At 35.2% G+C, this 3446-nt stretch overlaps 1 protein-coding gene across 4 annotated transcripts in view; it reads left to right on the forward strand.

Annotated features, from left to right (window-relative positions):
- The first annotated feature begins 2101 nt into the window (after window positions 1–2101).
- Window positions 2102–3446, forward strand: part of si:dkey-261h17.1 — a 25909-nt gene continuing 24564 nt past the window's right edge. For 2 of the 4 annotated variants that reach the window (XM_036212848.1, XM_024293822.2), the window contains exons 1-2: window positions 2165–2180; window positions 2392–2513. The gene's annotated coding sequence lies outside the window, so the exon portion shown is untranslated. Of the gene's footprint in view, window positions 2185–2209; window positions 2514–3446 lie in introns of those variants that run through there. The other 2 variants (XM_024293821.2, XM_024293823.2) reach the window with 2 other exon arrangements.

The raw sequence follows: 3446 nt of genomic DNA on the forward strand, positions 1-3446 counted from the left end.
GGTGTACTTATTTTTACTGCCACTAGAGGGCAGTGTGGAGTCGCTCAGAAAAACAATCAGAAAATCAAGCAGAAGGACAGAAAAATCATGAGCATATAGCGCCACCTAGTGGCTCGTACTTTAAGAAACTTTTTTCTGTCCAAAAGAGGAGGAAGTATTTTAGAAATAATCAACATTTTACTGTTTTTTCTGCCAAAAACGAGATATTTTATACATAGATTTTTTTTCATTATTTTATTTTTTAGACACATTTTGCAAAGAAAAAAAAGACTTTTTAGATTTTTTTTTTTTGAATTTTTAAAAATTGTTCCAGAAATTTGCCAGATGCATCTAATTAGAGCAGGGGTCTGCAACCTGTAACACTAAAACAGACAAACGGGCCAATTTCGTACTAGTGAAATTCCCATCTCACCATTAAGAAAAAAAAACAAAGTTTTTGCGGCCTTTATGTAATTTATTTTAAAAATATAGCTTTGAAAAATTTAATCAAGTGATGTGTTTTTCTAAGATAGTTTTCTCTTCTTTTACGTTTGCAGCACATCAAGTTCCTTTCAAAATAAAATACACCCTGTCGTGTCAAATAAGATCCTCCCGCTGCAACAGATTTATTTGAAATAAAAATCCAAGAAAGCCAACTCAAATATGGCTAAGAATATGTACTTCATCTTATTCTAATAATAAATCACTCTGATTGCAGATTAAACCTTTAACCATAATTTTGCTCAGTTTCTGACATGTTAAAAAAAATGAAAAATTAACTGAAAATAAAAACAAAATTTAAAAAAAGCCACTGCAGAGCCTCAGATGTTAGCACAGAAATAGAGGGAAAATAGGAATATGCATTGGACAATTTGTTCAGATATTTGGGGATTGTGATGCAACAAACTAATGCGTTTTATTTCCTGATTTTTTTGTCATAAACTCTCATAATCCTGTTTAAAAACTACAAAAGGTGAAAAAGAAAACGTTTAATTTTATTGTTCTGTCCCCCAAAACTTAAAAATGATTTTGTAACTTGTACTAATTCTTTATTTATTATATGATATATGTTTCTAAAATTGTACATGTGCTTTTATCTGCATCAATAAGTGTTGAAAAAAGCTGTCTGGACTCCCACCCAATCCTTCTGCTCGCCCGTCACTGCAAATCACTTCAAGATGTTTCCCAGTCAAAGCCAAAGTACGTCTACTTTATCACAGAAAAAGATGTAGAAGCTGGAGATGAAGTGACTCTGCTGCACATAAATCAATCACACGTTTGAGCTCAGGTTTTGAATAAAATCCTGGCAGAAATCCCGGCAGTCACGGTTGTCCCGTTCATGGAGCAGATGGATCTAGAGAAATCCACAGGATTTGGCTTTCAGAACGAAATAAGAGGTTCTGTACATGCAGCAAAACGACACCAGGGCAGGATCAGGACACGGGTGGGACACACAGATGGGAGGCATTTACCATTTTTTTGTTTTTTGTTAATAAAGACTTCTTTCGCAATCGAAGGATTCTCCATCTGCAGCAACTGATGCGACTGAAGCAACTAACTCCTAAAAAGAGTATATAGTGCAGGACTATTCAGTGCCCTGAAGTTTAACACAATTTTTTTTAACATCAAATATGTCTTCACCCATTTGCCATAAAAAAACTTAATAAATATAAACATTTTATTAAGATTTTTTATGAATCCACTGATGAAAACTTATAAAAAATGTAATTTATAAAAACATTTATATTAAATAAAACTTTATTTACATAAAACCAGACTCAGAGCTCAAATGAGTAAAATGAAGATTTTAATTTGTCTTCAAGTGGATGATTTAGCATCGTAGCAGAGATTTCAAACTCAAACTTTTTCAAACAAGTTTTTATCTCTTCTTGATTCAACATGATTTGAATGAAGAAATGCAGATTTAATCTTAAATTCTTTTACTTATGTCCTCCTTTGTCAGAAAAATGTTACAAGAACATGTTAAAAACACCCTGAACATGATGTTCATCTCATTGGAGTGGCTCTTTAACGACACTAGTTTGTGGTTCAGTTGAGTTTCTTGCTTTTTTTTTGTTCACACCTGCTTCAGTTTGCAAATCACAGCAGCTGCTTCCCATTGTGTTCATTAGCCTGCAGTTTACTGAAAACCACTTTTGGCTTTTTTAACTGTCGTCTGTCTGCTCAGCATTTCAGCTCCTGTTGGTTTGTTTTGTTTTCATCCTCTCACATTTAGGTTTTTTTCCCCTTAGCAACAAGTAGTCTGTTTAAGTGTACTACAAGCATATATAAACTTGAAGTTTACCTTTTACACTCTAACTATCTGTGTATCACGAATTTAAAATGCCTAACCTGCCTAACCATGTAGCCACAAGGGGGCCCAAGTCTGAGTCTCCCTGTACCTGTCCCCAGCCTGGTTAAAACACAGCGTCATTCATGTCAGGAATCCGGCGTGAAACTCTCTGCCAAACCAAATGTGCAAATTGGTGAAAGCTGATTTGCTGTGGTGACCCCTGCTGGGATAAACTAAAAAGGTGAGCAACATGTTTCAACTTATTAATGAAATGATTCAAGTTTTTGTTTTTCCTGCATACAAACCCTCCATTTATGGACATTTCACCCTTAATAATGTCTTGTTTTTCCTGTAATTCTGGTGTCTCCACATAAATGGTGCACTATAAATACATTTGTTCTTTAGTTGAGGTGCAGAAAGTTAGGCTGCATTCATGTGCTGTAGTTTTTCTGACATTCATGTGGGTTTTTTGAGTTTGATAGTCATTTTTCCGATCATTTCAACACCACATGAATGAAACATTTCTATAAGTTTAAGTTTTTCGCTGAAGAACATTGACCAGTTGGTGCAATTAGCACTAAATTAACAACAAAAGTCAGTTTTGAAACAAAAACTCCAAAGTGTTGTGTTTTAAAATATAAAGATTAGTTTTTAATCAAAATTAAAGCATATTTTTGTCCAGATTCCACATTATTTCTTTCTATTATGAGGTGGATTACGGAAACACTCCATGATGCTCTTGATCCGGCCTTTCTTTCAAATTTTAGAACCCTTTGTGACCCACCAGTCAAAAAGTTTGCTCACCTCTGCTCTGTTGTGAACCCTTTCAACAAGTCCTTCCTCTTCCAACACTCCAGTCTTTCAGGCTTTTCACTCTTCTGCTCCAGAGGCTCAAAATCATCTGACTCCAAGCAGAACCGTTGATTTTCACTGATGCTGGAGAGCAGTGACCTTATTTTGTTTCCTCATCAGATGGATAAGTTGTAGCACAAAACCGCCTCTATGAGGATCGTTTAGAGCACGCCATCAATACGTAAATATAGTAGTGACACATTTGTGTTTCGTTAGATCATCTAGAGAGCGTATCTTCGTGGTCCGCTTCCATTTTGGAGCTGATTTTAGGAAGGAAGACAGCAGGAAGTAGAATGGTGATGACAGGAACTAAAATGGAAAA

Source organism: Oryzias melastigma, linkage group LG7 (genome assembly GCF_002922805.2).
Source record: "Oryzias melastigma strain HK-1 linkage group LG7, ASM292280v2, whole genome shotgun sequence".
Lineage (NCBI taxonomy): Eukaryota > Metazoa > Chordata > Actinopteri > Beloniformes > Adrianichthyidae > Oryzias > Oryzias melastigma.